The sequence below is a fragment of the Gopherus flavomarginatus genome, chromosome 22 (genome assembly GCF_025201925.1).
Source record: "Gopherus flavomarginatus isolate rGopFla2 chromosome 22, rGopFla2.mat.asm, whole genome shotgun sequence".
Classification (NCBI taxonomy): Eukaryota; Metazoa; Chordata; order Testudines; family Testudinidae; genus Gopherus; species Gopherus flavomarginatus.
The window spans coordinates 6,676,748-6,684,699 of record NC_066638.1 but is presented as its reverse complement, the minus strand read 5'-3'; the positions used below and the strand labels follow the sequence as shown (position 1 = coordinate 6,684,699).

At 47.9% G+C, this 7,952-nt stretch overlaps 1 long non-coding RNA gene across 1 annotated transcript; it reads left to right on the top strand.

Moving 5' to 3' along the window:
• The first annotated feature begins 947 nt into the window (after window positions 1–947).
• On the top strand, window positions 948–5,816 carry LOC127039194 (uncharacterized). The gene is made up of 2 exons (XR_007770918.1): window positions 948–1,113; window positions 3,827–5,816. It is a non-coding gene; the product is annotated as an uncharacterized LOC127039194 (long non-coding RNA).
• The last annotated feature ends 2,136 nt before the right edge of the window (window positions 5,817–7,952 follow it).

Genomic DNA, 7,952 nt, shown 5'->3' with positions numbered 1-7,952 from the left:
GTTATGGGGACATTGGGGTGGTGGGTATCAGGGTGTTATGGGGTTACTAGGGTGGGAGGTAGGGGTGTTATGGGGACATTGGGGTCGTGGGTATCAGGGTGTTATGGGGATACTAGGGTGGGAGGTATGAGGGATGTTATGGGGACATTGGGGTGGTGGGTATCAGGGTGTTATGGGGATACTAGGGTGGGAGGTATGAGGGGTGTTATGGGGATACTGGGGTGGGAGGTATGAGGGGTGTTATGGGGACATTGGGGTGGTGGGTATCAGGGTGTTATGGGGATACTAGGGTGGGAGGTAGGGGTGTTATGGGGACATTGGAGTGGTGGGTATCAGGGTGTTATGGGGATACTAGGGTGGGAGGTATGAGGGGTGTTAGGGGATACTGGGGTGGGAGGTTTGAGGGGTGTTATGGGGACATTGGGGTGTCGCATATGGGGGTGTTGTAGGGGCACAGGGATTGCAGGTATGGGGGTATTATGGGGACATTGAGGTGGTGGATGTGGGGGTTATGGGGACATGGGTTGCAGGTATGGGGGTGTGTTCTGGGGACTTTGGGGTTGTGGGTCTGGGAGATGTTCTGGGGACACAGCGAGCAGAGTGTAGGATGGGACAGGAGTGTGAAGGCTAGACAACACACACAGGCTATGACAGGATTTCTCAAACGGGTCGCCGTTTGTGCAGGGAAAGCCCCTGGCGGGCCGGGCCGGTGTGTTGACCTGCCCCGTCTGCAGGTCCGGCCGATCGCGGCTGCCACTGGCCATGGATCGCTGCTCCGGGCCAATGGGAGCTGCTGGAAGCGGCGCCCAGTACGTCCCTCAGCCTGCGCTGCTCCCATTGGCCTGGAGCAGCGATCCGCCGCCAGTGGCAGCTGCGATCGGCCGGACCTGCGGACGGGGCAGGTCAGCACACCGGCCCAGCCCGCCGGGGGCTTTCCCTACAGAGGTGGTGATCCCTGTTGGAGAAACCCTGGGCTATGACATTTACAGCAAACCACCCAAAGAAAAGAAAACCACAGCTGGAGGGCTGGTGATCTAGTCTTGAACTCGTGCTGTCCTGCCTAAGCACTTGCAACACATACTGAGCTGGATGTTGCCTTCTAAGGACACTATGGTAGGTACAAATATGACCTCTTGGCACTCTTGCTAGAAGGCACTGCAGTGGCTTGTGTTCTCGTAGATTCCAGGTGGTGGAGTAATGTCGTTTTGGAAGCAGATCTAAGATTCTTGGAAGAGACGTTGTTAGAGGTTGATCCAGTCCCAATAGAGTCCAGCTACAAAGGCTTTGCAGAGCACCATAGTGAGCTGTTGGAGATGAGCTGATTTTGAATGCAAGGGCGGAAGAAGAGATACTACAGGAAGCAGATGAATCTGTTCGGAGTTTATAAATCCCACACATAAGGTGGTGGTGACAGGAGGCCCAAGGCTGAGCTAACACGGAAAGAACTCTTTCCCTGCAAATCCTCATGAAATCCAGTAATGTTGGTGAGTTTGACAGCTTGAGTCTGGAGTGACTCAGGAGCATCAGTTCCAACCTCAGGGGAAGGAGCAGGGCATACACCCCAAATTGGTTGTGAGTTCTAAACTTAGATTTCACCAACCATGTAGCAAGTGTGAACTCTACAGGCACTACAGTAGACTTAACATGGAGTCACAGACAGTCCCATGGGGTACTCCAATCTATCTTGCCACCCTCATACTCTTGCCTTTGTGATAGATGGTCCCTTACACCAAAAATCACAATAATATTCAGGTTACTCTCAGTCTCAAAGGACCAGTCACTTACTCCAGCTCTTTTAGACCTTCACCAAAGACAATGCTTCTAGCCAATACTATAATAAACCAACTGAAGATTTATTAACTAAGAAAAAGAAATGAGGGAGTTATTTACAAGATTAAAGCAAGTAAACATACACAAATGAGTCTTAAGTTCCAAAGGGTAACAGAAGCTGCTGTGATATGCAAGCTCTATAAGACCTTTTTAGCTAACCTAGGCTAAGCATCAGGGGTCATTTTAGGGGAGGGAAGGTTGTCTGGTTAAGGCTCTGTGCTGGGACACAGGAGATCTGGCTTCAGTTCCTGGTTCTGCCACAGACTCGGCAAGTCACTTAATCACTCTCAGTTCTCCATCTGTAAAATGGGGATAATACTTCCCTTCTCTCACCCTTTGTCTCGTCTTTTGAGTTTGGTCTTTGGGGATGAGATGCTCTCTTACTATGTACAGCGCCTAGCAAAATAGGGCCCCAATCTTAGTTGGGGCCTCTGTGTTTACTGAAATACAAATTAATAATCATTAATCGTTGATTGTTTAACTGGCTGCACCATCTGTCCATCCCCAAGGCAAAGCTACAGGGTGGATATGCTTTTCCTCTGGATGGAATTGGGAAGTCAGTCAATTCCAGTGCCGAGTGTGTGGTCCTCCGTGCTCTTCCTGCCCTCTGTCCGGTTCTACAGGGGTGTAATAAGGAAGCAGAGGACTGCCTGGGTGGATGTGCTGGCTTCTATGCTATCACAGTTATCCCCTGAAATTGGGATGACAACTCTGGGTTCAACATACTAACTATTGCATACTTCACAAATGGATGTGTGCCACAGAGACGCCCATCTGCAGCTTGGGATGGGGTGGGGTTTCGTGCTGGTTTAGAGAATAGAAGAACTCTTGTTCCAGCTTTCGTCAGTGTCATTCCTCCTGCAGCTGCCTGCTTTAGCTAAGCAGCAGTGGCAGTTTTAGGGGGCTCTTCTTGAGAGGGGGCCTGGAAGGGGAGTCCTGAGTCTTTCTCTCCTTTGCAACCCTCTCTTAATCTTTTCTGCTAAAAAAGGAAGTTTTGGTTCATGGGCTCAGATCAAAGAGATCATCATCGTTCATTAGTATTACAGGTTAATATCAGCTTCTATGTCTGTAGCCCCTTTGGTCTCAGAGACCCCACCCTGTGTATTGACTACTGTGCTCTGCTGCCCTCTGGTGGTGAGTGTGGGGTATTTGACATAGACCAACACATGGTGTGCACTCTGCACCCAGTGGGTAGGTCTACACTGCAATTCAAAATTGGTGCCTGGCTGTGCCGGCTGACTTGGGATCCTCGGGCTAAGGGACTGTTTAACTGTGGTGTAGACATTCGGGCTTGGGCTGGAGCCTAGGCTCTAGTACCCTGCAAGATGGGAGGTGCAGCCCAAGCCTGAACATGTATACCACAATTAAACATCCCCTTAACCCGAGGCCCATGAGCCCGAGTCACCTGGCACAGGCCAGCTGTGGTGCCTAATTGCAATGTAAACATACCCAAATAGGCAAAGATGAGACAACAGGAACTTTGGAGAGGAAAAATAATCCAATTTTCAGAATAGAACCAAGCATATCAGAACACCAGTTCATACTGCACGTAAGCCCTCTTCAGAACTTTCCATGTCTACAGTGCCTTCCGTCCAAGGCTTTCATAGAGTGAAATATACCCCATGTGCAGGGGCTTGGCACAAGGTCTATACACCACTGAATCCCTCAAATTAGGACATACATGGGTCTTAAGTGGTGCATAGACCTCCTGCTTGCCCTCTGGAGCGCTTTACGAACACGATTGCGGCCCTGCAACACCCTCCCATTATCTAAATGTCACACCCAGACAGTGCGCCCACTTGATCTTGTGCCCAGGACAACAATCCCACATGACACCAGGAAAGGAAAGCAAGTGGCATGCTATAAGTTGCACTGTTTTACAGGAGTGTAAGTACAGGTGTGTGTGCGCGTGTGTGCGTGCGTTTTGGCCAGTTACAGCCACGTGGTCAGGACTGAAACTCTCATGCAGCTCACAGGTTTCTCTTCCTTGTTCTAGATGGAGTCCAGCCAGAAGTGGAGTCATAGCTGTAAGAACGGGCAGGGTCTTGCTGAATCCAGGCTCTGAGTCAGCTGTATCCGGTGTTCCACCCCTTCTACAAGGAAGCAGATCAATGGGTCATTCATACCTTTCACTGGAGCTACCTGGAGCCCGGCCAGATGAATCAGTCTACTCAACCTGCTCTCCCTTCTGTGTGCTTGTTGTTCACTTCTGCCCATGCTCTTGGGCCTTCTTCCAATTCCCTTCTACCTCCCTGCTCTCATCCTGTTAGGATGAAGCTTGAGAACTATTTCCATTCCCAGAATACATAGTACGTTGTTTTTGTTGGGTATTTGTCTGGCATTGGGAACTGACATCGTAATAAGTCACCAATGGCAGTAAGGTATGTAAACACCCCAGGTCTGGCTCCACTCATCTCACTGGAGTAACCCCCTGTGGAATTCCAACAAGATACACTAGAATAACGGAGATTAGGATCTGGGGCCTGATCCGAAGCCCACTGTAGTCAGCTGGAGTCATTGATGTCAGTGGGCTTTGGATCAGGCCTCAGTCCCCTGATCTTACCCTCTTACTCCAGCCATCTAAGCTTTCTCTTTGAATCAGTGCTTTGGTAAATGCCAAGGGAAGAAGTGAGACTGTTCAGCTTTCTCAGAGTTATTATTTCAGGCTGCCTGTAGACTCATGCTTGGTTACATTTGTCTTGTCTTCAAGGTTTCCTTTGCAACTATAAGGGCTAGACACATTTTTTAAAAATGAAAACTGGGATTCAGGAGCACAATTGTGCATAAGAGGTGGATTTCCATGGCAAACTCCACATGAGGGCCAGTGTTATGACCCCTTGTGCCACCCCAAATCATTTATCCCCTCTAAAGTATCTCTACAGTTCTTTTCATGAACCAAAAGAAGCAGCATGACAAGTCTATTTGCCCTCTTTGTATCCTGCTCTTTCCAGTGCTCTTAACCTTCCGTAATTACTAGCTGCTGGCTTCTAGCACAAATCAAACTTCTCCGCTTGGTGAACAACACAACCATGCCTTTTTCCAGGGTTTATGGTAACTTGTTTTTCCTTCTTCCTGGCACAAGTCCCTCAGAGCAGTGACTACTATGTTATCCATGGTTTCTGTCTTGCAGTTGTTTTGTGTTGGCCAACATGTGGTTTCATGTTTTTATCACAAGATACGGAACTGACAGTCTCTTCCTGACCTGCCCTACATTTCAGATGCAACTCTGACAGGTACCGATGCCTCAGAAATAATTTAGAGCAGCAGGTAAAGATCAATATATATTTGATTTAAAACAGAGTAGGGAATGCCTAGCCCACCTGCCCTATGGAATCTCCTCTGAAATGAACATGGGATCTCAGAGAACATTATGTAGGACACGTGCTGTGAGATGGGCCAGGAATGAGATAACTTGAATCAATACTGAAGGATGTAGTGTTCTAAACAGTCTTTAAGGTATTGGCACTTGGCCTTTTAGAATTGACTTAGTGTGTAAACCGTCCATCAAGAACATAACTTCCTGTTATCTAGTAAGATCTGCCAAGATCCCTAATCACTGAACAGAATGGAATTAAATACACAACTTGTATTGTAAGAAAGTGCATGATCTCCGCTGCTTTTCATGGTATGCCAAAGCATGACTCTTAAGTGTGGCCCCTTCCTGGGTGGAACGTGGCTGCTGAGTAAAATTGCACAGTAACATCACTCAACAGTTTAGTACAGAAAGTGAGGACGAGCAGCATCTTCCATTGAAACTGCAAGGAAGATTTAGAGAGGCAGAATGTAATTACTTAAATTGGAATTTGGCCAGGAACTTGGACCCTGTGTTTTCAGAGCCAGAGGTCCTGAACTCTCCTGCAGTCAACTTGCAGTCCTGCGCAGTGAAAGTAAGTGGGTTACTAGACAACTGTGGAATCATTTAAATGGTCTTGCTGCTGCCTGTGCTGTCCCTGTTGTGTAAATAATAAACGGGACTTTGTTCCCAGGGACAGTCATCCTGATGCCTTACTCCAGCATCACTAAACTTACATACTAAAATGCTTACCCTTTGCCCGTTGTTCGTAGTAGCCCAAATACATCCCTAGAGCTACCCATGAAATGCCACCTTGATGGAGAGGCATAACTGTCTCTGAGCTATGAAGGAGAAACAGGGTGGCACACAGTGGGATGAGTGAGTGTGGGATGAATGTGATTTCATTATAGAGAAGGGAGCTAGAGAGCCAGAAATCTCTCTACTGTACTCAGCTTGCAGAGGGTGGGGATTTTCCAGCCTCACCCTGTGCTTTTCCCAGGGAAGGATAGTCCCTCTCCTCCTACAAAGGCCTTTTTCCTCTCTAAATAACCATACAACTTGTTACAAGAGTTTTATCTTTCCTGAAAATACGCCCTCCAAAAGGGCTTGCTTCCTTGCATATTGCTCTAGTCCAGGGGTTCTCAAACTGGGGGTCAGGACCTTCAGGGGGTCGCAAGGTTATTACATGGGGGGGTCGTGAGCTGTCAGCCTCCACCCAAAATCCTGCTCGCCTCCAGCATATATAAATGGCGGTAGATATAAAAAAGTGTTTTAAATGTATAAGGGGGGTTGCACTCAGAGGCTTGCTATGTGAAAGGGGTCACCAGGACAAAAGTTTGAGAATCACTTAAAGTCAAACACTAGATCCCTTTACACCCAGTTCTTGTTCTGCTTCTTGTCCTCTCCCAGCAAAACTGAATCCTTGGGCTGATCTCCCAGCTCTCTGTCACCCCTGCACACGGTGTTATAGACAGAGGGTTAGGGTGACCTGCTTCTGGCACCTGAACCTGAAATCATTCCCCTCTCATCTGTGGCCAGTGCCGATGGCAGAGTTTCAACAGTGGCTGCTGAGTCATGACATTCTCTTCACCCTGCTCGGTGTCTTCCATGGCATGAGCTAGGCTTATCATGTCATTCTCAGCGTTTAAACGTCACTTGAGAAGGCCCCATTTTATGCTTGTTAGTTTGTTCTCATGGGCAGGAATGCAGCAGTTTTCACCTGGTGAGTTACCTGCATTTGATGGTAAAGATTTCAGGGCGTCTGAGGTGGAGCAATTCTTCCCAAGTGATCCACCTTTTATACTGATAACCTCACGTGCAGGGAATGTCTAACAACTGCATCCTTGGACAGTGGTAACCTTCAACCTTGGGTACATTTTGGGCATAAATGCCCATCCATCCTGCATCTTTTATTATTTTACATAGTGCCACAGGTATGTATGGCGCTTTACAGGGGAACAGAAAGACAAAGTATTTGCCCCAAGGGGACTACAATCTAAGAGATTTACCATCAGCAGCTGGGGAGGCAGGACATCAGGATCCTATTCTACAGTGCCATTGACTTGATACATGGTATCGGAGAAGTCACTTCCATCTTCTGTACAATGGGGTTCATATTTACCCGCCTTTGTGAAAAGCTTTGAGATCTGTGGGTACAAAATGCTATGCAAGTGCAGACTATTATTATTACTTGCACAAGAGAAATCTCACTGTGTATGGCTGAGGGCTGCAGAATCAAGATTAAAAGATGCTTCCTGGAAAGTTGTGATGCATGTTAGGATATAGATATTCAGGCCCGTCTGCAAAGACCTTTGCTTTACAACCAGCATTTACCTCTTGCTTTCCTTGGGAAATAACATCAATGCAACACCCAGGGCTTTTTGTTCACTGTCTGCACTCTCAGTGTCTGTTTATCAATATTGCAACAAATCCATGGTCAGCTAGGAACTTCCTGGCTGTCACTACAAATTTCACAGCAAGGAGGTATAGAACTTGGTCCCTTCTGTTTCCAAAACACAGGAGCCTAGCCCTGAAGTCTAGAGGAGAATCACCATTAGCAGTATAGGGCTTTTGATACCCAGCTGAGCAGTTCCAGCCCCTTCCAGCAGAGGGCAGGTGCAGGTCCACCTGGCCCTGACAAAGGGAAAGAAAATGGAAGTGGTGGGGGGAGGGGCAATATGAGGCGCAGAGTAGGGAAAACCAAGATGTGTGTGTGTGTGGGGGGGTATCTATACCAGGGATGTGGACCACACCACCACTATTGTTGGGGTGCAATGGGGCATTCCGATTGTGATTATGAAGTGGAAGGGACCATCCTGACGTTACTGAG